Source organism: Muscardinus avellanarius, assembly GCF_963383645.1.
Source record: "Muscardinus avellanarius genome assembly, chromosome: 1".
In the NCBI taxonomy this organism is placed as follows: Eukaryota; Metazoa; Chordata; class Mammalia; order Rodentia; family Gliridae; genus Muscardinus; species Muscardinus avellanarius.
The window spans coordinates 228,554,109-228,563,462 of record NC_137786.1 but is presented as its reverse complement, the minus strand read 5'-3'; the positions used below and the strand labels follow the sequence as shown (position 1 = coordinate 228,563,462).

At 40.1% G+C, this 9,354-nt stretch overlaps 1 pseudogene across 1 annotated transcript; it reads left to right on the top strand.

Annotated features, from left to right (window-relative positions):
- Positions 1–5,966: 5,966 nt before the first annotated feature.
- On the top strand, positions 5,967–7,561 carry LOC308262757 (protein FAM98A-like; annotated as a pseudogene). The gene has a single exon. The product of its transcript is annotated as a protein FAM98A-like (transcript).
- The last annotated feature ends 1,793 nt before the right edge of the window (positions 7,562–9,354 follow it).

The following is a 9,354-nucleotide window of genomic DNA, read 5'->3' as shown; positions in this document are numbered from 1 at the left end:
TAGAAAATAAAGAGACTTCAGATGAAAGAGATAAAAGACCAGTAGAATTATGGAATAAGACTGTAGAAAGGAGGTAGGAAAGGGGGAAAAGGAAGACCAAGGAAGGGTATTGTTCAAATAATGATATACATAGATAAAAGTGTCACTACCAATCCCACTAATATGTATGTGGAAGGAGGAGTGTGAAATGAGGTGGGTTACAGAAAGAAATGTACTAGATGCTGTGAGCATGCATATTTGAGACCCACAATGATGTATAATTACAATGCATGAATGAATAAATCTAAAAAGAACATTGAACCCTAAAGGAAACTATGGATGTTGAGTGATAATATGCATCCATGCAGGCACACCATTGGAACACATGTGCTGCTCTAACTTTGGGTGTTGTTTGTGGAGTGAGTATGTGGAGTGATGGTTAAATTAAAGGACTGCACTTGCTTCTCAATATTATTTGAAACATAAAACTGCTCTAAAACAAGGTTTATTTGAAACAAAAAATAGAAGTTAAAAGTTGATCACAGGGCAAAAAGTTGTGATTATAATAGATATTAAAAGATATATATTTCAAAATTGCTGAAACTTTAGACTATACATGGGTGACCACCAGAAAATAAAAATTTGCAAGTGGATCAATTTTCTTATTAGCCTGATGATTGTTCTACATCATAAAGATAAAAAATTGCATATTATTCCAAAATACTTAAAAACATCATTTTAAATGAAGGGAAGTATGATATTAACATTCCCTTTAAAGTAAAAATTAAAAACAATATCAAGTGCAGTGTGCTTTATGCAATTGGATGTGTCAAAGTTTGGAACATAAATGTTTACTATCATATAGTCCTGGTGAATTGTATCCTTTTTCAGTAAGAAATAATACTCTTTTTGTTAAGTTTTGTATTCAACTATGCTTTGTCTTATAAAAGAGTAGCTACCACTACTTCCTTTCAGTCTTCACTAGATGGAGTATTTTTTTCATCATTTCTCCATTAGCCTGTGAATATCTTTCCTATATGGAATGTTTCTTGTAAGAAAAATATAGTTGTATTTTTATTTTTATTTCTTTTAATTTTTTTTAATTGGTGCACTGTATTCATACATCATAGTGGGATACAAACTTTTGTAGACATACATGCACACAACGCCCAGTCAGCCCCCACCCGATCCCTACCCCTTCCTCTCCCCATCCCTCCCTCCCATGCTTGGCTTAGTGGTTGAAATCTAGTATTATAACAATTTATCCAAAATTAAAAATGATAATCTCACATAACAGTTTCATTTGTCTGATACCAAGCTTTTGATGACTTAAAGATAACATTTGAATATTTCTTTTTACTTTCTTTCTTACAAGAGAATATTTTTTTCTATTTTTTTAGGTGAAACTATCATATATTTATATATTTATTTTTCAGAAAAAAAATTCTATCCTAATATGGAAAATGGACTCTAGATACCCAAAACGATCTTGAAAAAGAACAAAGCTAGAAGATATATATTTTCTGATTTCAAACCATATAAAGCTACAATAATTGAAACAGTTTAGTACTATTCTAAAGGCAGATCTATAAACCATTGGAGTTAAATAAAAGCCTAGAGCTAAATTCTTCCCTATATTGTCAAGTTATTTTTGACAAGGTTTCCACGAACATTTGGTGGTAGAAATAATAATCTTTTAACTAAATATTGTTGAAAAATAATAATTACATGGAAAAGAATAAAATTGGACCCTTACCTAATCCCATATACAAATATTAACTCAAAATAGATAAAAGACCTAAATATAAATCTTAAGACTATAAACTTTTAGGAGAAAATCTGGGTCATAAAACCTCACAACATTGAAATTGGCAGTGATTTCTTGGATATGATTTCAATGGCACAGGCAACAGAAGAGTATACAAACTCCCTAAAAAATAAAAAAATAAAAATTGTATATCCAAAGACAATGTAAACAGAGTTAACAGTTACTAATAGAATGAGATAAAATATTTCCAAATGCTATATCTGAAGTTATATTAATATTCCAACCAGAAATCCTAAAAATTAACAACAATAAAGGCAAACAATACTATTTAGAGATAGGTAAAAGACTAACATAAGTAATGAATCTCCACAGATAACCAATCTTAGTTGTCTGTTAGATGGAAACTCTTGTTTCTCTGGTTCTGGTGTGTGTTACCTATTTCTTCTTTGTAGTTAATCTCTTTGAGTATTTTCTCTAGCGCTGGTTTTGAAGACATAAATTCCTTCAGTTTCTGTTTGTCATGGAAGCTTCTTATTTCTCCATCTAATTTGATAGGAATTTTTGCTGGGTAGGAAATTTTTGGCTGGAAGTTGTTTTCTTTCAGAGTTTGGAATATGTTACTCCAAGCCCTTCTGGCTCTCATGACTTGGTTTGGGAAGTCTGGAGTGATTCTAATTGGTTTGCCTCTGAATGTCACTTGGCCCTTTGTTTTTGTTGCCTTTAAGATTCTCTGCTTGGCTTCCACATTGGTCATTTTGACAATTATGTGGCGTGGGGATCCTCTTCTCCGATCCTGTCTAAAGGGAGTTCTATAGGTTTCCTGGACCTGTGTATCAACCTCTTGCTCTATGTCTGGAAAATTTTCTGCTATTACTTCCTTGAAGAGATTGTTGATCCCTTTGGTTTCACCTTCTTTTCCCTCCTCTATTCCAATTATTCTTAGGTTAGCTCTCTTAAAATGGGCCCATATTTCTTCAATATCAGATTCCTGCTGTCGGATATTTTTTCCTAGATTAGAAACTATGCGTTCATTTTTGGAATGATCATCTTCTAAGAGCGAGATTCTGTTCTCCATGTGGTCTAATCGGTTGTTTGTGCTTTGAATTGAGGCCTTTACTTCATTAATTGCATCCTTTATCTCTTTTTGGCTCTCTCTGAGTTCTTTTCGAAGCACCTCTATTATTTCTACAGTTATTTTCCTGATTTGATCTTCTAGAAATCTCTGATTTTCTGTTTTATCGGGTTCTGATGTTGTGGGGTTGTGGACATTCATCGCTCCAGTATTATTCCTCTTTCCCATGATTTCGGAAGTTTGTGCCTTCTCTGGGTTCTTCCCTTGGGTCACTATGACTTCACTTAAGGTGCTCTGGATCTCGAGTCAGTAGTATTTCAGACCCCACTACTCCTTTACTGGGTTGTATCACAGAGTCTCTGACCCAGAGAGTCGATAGAGCCTGCTTTAGACTTGTGGGGGGGTGCCAGGTTGCACGTTCTCCTATGGTGTGATATCTCTGCCACCGCCCCTCCCCCACTGGGTCAAGTCCCAGGGAGTACAGTACTGGGATTTCTCCTCTGTGGCCCGCAATTTGACTCACTGTTCTTGAGTACGCAGATGTAGCTGTATTGGACTCAGTGAATTCGCTGCTGCTGCCAGTGGCAATATGGCACCCCTGCTACGCCCTCGGCCGTGAGGCTGTCATATTTCTTCTTGGTTTTGATTTCCACTCTGAATCCCTGCAGCATGTGCTGAGCTCAGCCACTGGGAGCTTTAGATTTTACCTGCGGCGAGAAATCCCGCCTGGCTGTTTTGCAGCGGCTCACCTCGGCTCACTGTAGCCGTCTGGTGAACTCGCCGCTGCCGCCGGCAGTAAAGCTCTGCTGCCACGTCCTCGGATGTGAGGCCGGTGTATCTCCTCTGTGGGTCTGAGCTCTGTTCTCAGTCTGTTTTGTCTCTGGAGCCTGGTGATTTTTTTGTTTCTCTGGTGATGGTGTTTTCTGGCTATGAAAGGCGCTGATTTTGTGGTAATGGAGATTGGTTGTTAGCGGGGCTCTTAAGCCCCACTTTTCTCGGTCACCATCTTCCCAGAAGTCCGGATTTTTATTTTTAATGCACTTATCTAGTCTGTTTTTTTTTAATTAGTGAGATGAGACCATATATAATTCATGTTACTATAGAGTAGTGACTCTTCTTTTTAATTGTATTTTCTGTTTATTGCAGTTTTGCTTCTGCATAAACTTTGTTTTTCTACTGAAATGCTTTGCTGTTCTGACTCTGATATTAATTTTTCTGTGTGTTATTTGTTTTCTCTAGTAGTCATGAATTTGTTTAGTTTATAATGCTAAGATACACCCCTTGCCATATTTTTTATTTTTTATTTTGAAACCGGGTCTCACTGAGTTGCAAAGGGCCTCACTAAATAGCTGAGACTTTCTGCAAACCACAATCCTCTAGTCTCAGCCTCCCAAATGCTGGGATTATATGTGTGCACCACTACGCCCAGCTCTCCATCATCAATTTTCTATAAGTAACATCACTTACAAACACTAAGAAATCCAGACATTAAGACACAGATATACCTCAATACAGAAGCATATCTCTTTTAAAATTAGTTCAGATCCTCAGACAAAAAGTCAATAAACTTCTCAGACCTATAGAATCATGTAAATCAACTGGACTCAATAGACAATTAAAATGTATTATTTTTTATTTTTATTGATGTATGGTAGTCATACATCTTAATGGGTTTTAAAAGAAATGGTGAGGACATACATGCACACATCACCCATTTAGCCCTTACCCTATTCCTACTCCATTTGCTTTCCCTCCCTCCTTCTCATGCTTGGCTTAGTGATTGACTTTGATATGTTTGTTAAGAATATCATGTGCTTTGGAGAATTTCTCCTTTCCACTTTCCCATTCCCTCAGTTAGGTTGCCTTATTTGCTCATCTACAGAATCTCCTTCTTCACTAGAGTTCCTCTTATTACCCATTTCTCCCTAGCTTTCACATATTAGGGAATGCATCTGATATCTTATTTTTTGAGACTGATGAATATCACATAGAATAAATGTCCTCCACTTCCATCCATTTTCCTGTAAATGATGTAGTTGTGTTTTTTATTACTGAGTAAAATTTCATTGTATACATATCCCACATCTTTGTTATCCATTTATCTGTTGATGGGCATCTTGGTTGGTTCCATAGTTTGGCTATGGTGAATTGTGCAGCTATGAACATAGATATGCATGCATTAATTTGGTAGTTTGGTTTCCTTTCTATTGGGTAGATACCCAAAAGTGGTATTGCTGGATCATATGGTAAGTTCATTCCCATTCTTCTGAGAATCCACCATACTGTTTTTTAAAGTGGTTGCACTAATTTGAAATCCCACCAACAATGCTTAGAGTTTTCACTTCACATATTTGCCAGCATTTGTTGTTTGTGTTTTGAATCATTGCCATTCTACTTGAAGTTAGGTGAAACCTCAGGGTAGTTTTGATTTGCATCTGTCTAATTATCAATGATTTTGAGCATTTTTTCATGCATTTATTGGCCATTTGTATTTCTTTCTTTGTAAACTATTTAATTCACTTGCCCATTTTCTGATTGGGTTATTTTCCTAGTGTTGAGTTTCTTGAGTTCTCTGTATAGTCTAGATATTAGTCTTCTATTGGAGGAGTAGTTGGCAAAACTCTTCTCCCATTCGGTTAGCTCTCAATTGAGGTACTTGACAGTTTCCTTTGCTGTACAGAAGTTCTTCGGCTTCATGCAATCCCACATATTGATTTGCCTTTTAGTTTCTTGTTCTTTGGGGGTCTTGTTAAGAAAGATTTTTATCTGTGACTATGTGATGCAGTTTTGAACCTATGCCCTCTTGAAGGATCCTCAAGGTCTCTGGTCTAATTTCCAAGTCTTTGCTTCATCTTGAATTGACTCTTGTGCAATGGTGAGAAATTGTGATTTATTTCTATTTTTCTGCTTATGGGTAACCAATTTTGCCAACACCATTTGGCAAACCTGTTCAGGATATCTTTTTTCCAGTATATGTTTTTGTCCAGTTTGTCAAATATCAATTGGCTATAAGTGTGTGAATTTATTTCTGAGTATTCTATTCTGCTTTATTGGTCTATGTTTCTGTTTTTGTGACAGTGTCATGATGTTTTAATTACAACAGTTGTGTAGTATAGTTTAAAGTCAGGTATTGGTGTACATGTTGCCGGCAAAGAGGGGAGCCTGATGACTCGGAAATTTGAATACCACAGTAGCATGGAGTGTGACCTCATGGAGAATGACATCTTGGAGTCATTGGAATATCTGGAATACAAGGGCCCATTGTTGGATGATGGTGCACTGTCCCAAGCAGTCTTTGCTGAAGCCAGTTCCCCAGAGTTTACCAAACTCTGTGCTTGGCTGGTGTCGGAATTAAGAGTACTCTGTAAACTAGAGGAAAAGATGCAAGCAACCAACAGTCTGCGTGAAGCTGAAGAATTCCAGCTTGAGGTGAGTGTGCTACTAGGGGAGATGAACTGCCCGTATCTTTCACTGACATCTGGGGATGTGACCAAGCACCTTCTTGTCCAGAAGAACTGCCTCCTTTTGCTCACATACCTCATCTCAGAACTAGAAGCTGCCAGAATGCTCTGTGTGAATGCTCCTCCAAAAACAGCTCAAGAAGGAGGCGGTAGTGAGGTCTTTCAAGAGTTGAAAGTCATATGTATTGCTCTAGGAATGTCCAAACCTCCAGCCAATATAACTATGTTCCAATTCTTCAGCGGGATTGAAAAAAACTTAAAGGAAACATTAGCAAAAGTTCCACCTAATCATGTGGGAAAACCTATATTGAAGAAGCCAATGGGACCAGCCCACTGGGAAAGATAGAAGCGATTAACCAAGCCATAGCCAATGAATATGAAGTCCAGAGAAAACTGCTAATCAAACATTTGGACGTCACTGTGCAGTCCTTTGGCTGGTCTGATAAAGCTAAGAGTCAGACAGAAAAATTAGCCAAGGTTTACCAGCCGAAGCATTCAGTCTTATCTCCTAAAAGTACAATTTCTGTTGCCCATCTCTTGGCTGCAAGACAGGACTTGTCAAAGATTGCAAGGACAAGCAGTGGTTCTGTAAGATAAAAGACTGCCTGTGCCACCAATAAGGTGTTGATGGGTAGGGTGCCTGACAGAGGTGGTAGACCCAATGAAATCGAACCTCCACCTGCAGAGATGCCACCATGGCAGAAAAGGTAAGATGGCCCCCAGCAGCAAGCATGAGGCCAAGGAGGAAGGAGAGGAGGCTAGGAACTTTCCTCATATGGAGGGCAGAGGCCATGAACAAGGAGGGAGAGGTGGACGTGGTGGCTATGAGCATGGTGGCCAAGGGGGAGGAAGAGGAAGTAAGCATCATGGAGGCTGGACGGATGGTGGGAGTGGAGGAGGAGTTGGCTACCAATATGGTGGTTACCGAGATTCAGGTTTCCAGCTGGGTGGCTATCATGGTGGCCACAGCAGTGGCTATCAAGACGGTGGCTATGGTGGCTTCCAGACATCATCATATATAGGAAGTGGTAGATACCAGGGTGGTAGATACCAGCAGGACAATAGATACCAAGATGACGGGCACCACAGTGATCGAGGCAGTGGTCGTGGTGGGAGAAGTGGTCGCAGAGGCCGAGGGGGTCGTGGAGGCCAGGGAAGGGGTTGGGGAGAAAGGGGGGCCAGACTTACCACCAAGGGGGTCAGTTTGAACAGCACTTCCACCATGGAGGCTATCAGTATAATCACTCTGGATTTGGACAGGGAAGACACTATACTAGTTAAGGCTACAGAATCTTCCATTTTGCTAGAGCTTAGATAATAGAAACCTAGTTCCAGAATCCTGAATCCAACATCTGTTATGAATTAATGCGAGACCACAGGTGGCAGGCAGATTCCTGCTTGGCATAAGCATTTGTTGGTCTTCTTTGATTTTTTTTTTGTTGTTGTTGTTGTTGTTGATGATGTTTTTTAACGGACTTAACATAATGCTGTTTATTTGGGAAACACATACATCTCTCCTTTCTATGGAGCCGTTTTTAAAAAGTAAATCAAAATTGCCTTTAATTGACCAGTAGACTAATTCCACAGTCAGAACATGCATACTTTTTTTTTAATTACTTGAATAAATTAGTTTTCAAATGCAGTTTTGAAAATGAGGATTCGCCTAGACTTTTTTTTAGATCTACCAAGATATCTTCCTCATATTAACAAGTATATATATATATATTGCATAAAGTATCTTAATGCCTACTTTCTGAGAACATCTCTGACCCTGAGTGGCATTTTATTCAGAGAGGAGGTGCCACATTTGCTTTATGATAGACTCCTTAGGTCAGTTCCTATTAAATGAGCTCTTCTGCAGATAGCACAGTCAGTAGCCTTATTCTGCTGGTGGAATACTGTACCATATGCTCAGCTCAAAACATTGAACATGGCCAAAATCCATTAAGACTATAAAAGCAAACCAAGATGTGAACCTATATTACATTTAAGCATTAGTTAAGTATAGTAATTCAAACTGACCTACATCCATCTAAAACAAGTTCCTCGTTCAACCTTATTTTTACTTGAAGTCTGCTAGAAGAAACAGCAAACAGAAATTTGTTTTATGGTTTTTTTTTTTTTTTTCAAAATGGTGACTGAGGGACACAGCACTCCTCAGTAGCTGAAGCAAATAAAGTTCAAATACTTAGAAAGCTGTGTCTTAATCAACAAAATAAATACATACCAGGAACCAAAACAAATCCTGGTACCTCGGGGGAACTCTGAACTTGAAGAAGAAGAAGAACATAGATCAGACACCGGACCAGTTGCAGATACAATCGCCGGCGGCGGGCTGCTTTTGCGGGCCCGCGGAGCTGCTTTCGCGGGCCCGCGGAGCTGCCTGCCCGATAGTCCCAATAGTCCCACAGCAAGATAATCCGGGACTGAAAACAGCGAGCAGCACCCACGTCAGAATTCTGTGTGCTCACCAGCGACTGGATCACAACAGCATAGAGACTCCCACGAATCCTGAACCAAGGAAGACAGGTACCTGCGGGCGCCCAGGGAAGTGCGGACCCTAGCGTGCGCTGCACCCCAACCCCCCAGCACGCCCAAGCCTCAGACCTGAGCACTCCCCTCTGCGCACCTTGTCTGCGCCCCGGTCCCCTGTTAGCAGTCAGTGCCTGTCCCACTCTCTCCACTAAATTGGAGCCTGCCTGTGTGTAGCCCCCCTGCCACCTTGCCAGAGACTGCCTTCCAGGCTGCGAAAGCCCTGTGTAAACCGGAAATCTCCTTGGGGCACCCCCAGTTTCTACATCCCGCGGGAGGCAGAGACCATTACTGGGCACCACGCACTGGATCCTTGAACACCTATCCTGCACTCCTAGCCCACCACTGGGTGTTCCCACACTCCTGGTAGCCAGTTGCTTAGTTCTAAGCGAGAACTCAGCTCAATACACCTTGGAAGAGCATACCAGCAGCAACAGACAGCTGCATCCACTCACTCCTGGGTCCAGTAAAAGCAGCACACCCAGCCTGCACTCTTGGAATAGGCAGAGCTCTGGCAGCAAGCGTGGGCACCCAGGAACCAG